A 791-nucleotide genomic window follows, 5' to 3' on the forward strand; every position below is an offset into this window, starting at 1 on the left:
CGCACCCGAACTATGAAAGAGGGCAGGTCCTCGGAGGGTCGCTGGGTGACCCCGGCCGTTGCGGGCTCACTGGGCCCTTCAGCCAACTTCTTCCATGTGGCTAACGCTGTTGCCCTAACCTGGTCCTGGTAGAGTGCTGGGATAGCAGCCTTTGGATTCCAGTACTAAATTGATCTGCTGTTCCAGACAGCATGCCGAAGCTGATAGGGATGGGTGGGTTGGCTGCTTGGTTTATCTCCCCCTGCACATGACACTCTTCTTCAAAGAAGGCGCAGAATTTGATAAACAAATTTAGGGGGAGGACAGCCTTACAGAGCATTTTCCAATCTTGGGTCATGCAGGGTTGGTGCACTAAGCCCTGGAGGATGGTTTTTGCCCATGAGGAATTGGGCCCATCCTCCACGACAGCCTTTTTCAGCTCTTTAAGGTCATGAGCTTCCCAAGGGTACCAAGCGGCCGGCCTATTTCCACCGGGGGCTTTGTCAAATTTGGACCTACAGTCCTTTTTCCAATGTAATCCTTTTTTACATTGGGGGCAAAGTGTGGTAGGGGGGTTTTTGCCTTTAGCCTTGGGACATTGGCTTTTAAAATGACCTTGTCTTCCGCAACCAAAACATTGTCCCTTGAAGGGTGGGGAAGTATTGTTTCCTGAGGGGATCAGGGCGGTAAACGTCTTGAAGGCTTCTGTTTAGTTTTGTGTCAGAGCCTGCAAGGCTGAGGATAAAATCCTGGCCTTGACAACAGCCTTTTTTAGTTCTTTTACAACTTGACCAGATAGTCCTGAGGGGCCG

Source organism: Galeopterus variegatus, unplaced genomic scaffold (genome assembly GCF_000696425.1).
Source record: "Galeopterus variegatus unplaced genomic scaffold, G_variegatus-3.0.2 Scaffold2405, whole genome shotgun sequence".
NCBI classification, from domain to species: domain Eukaryota; kingdom Metazoa; phylum Chordata; class Mammalia; order Dermoptera; family Cynocephalidae; genus Galeopterus; species Galeopterus variegatus.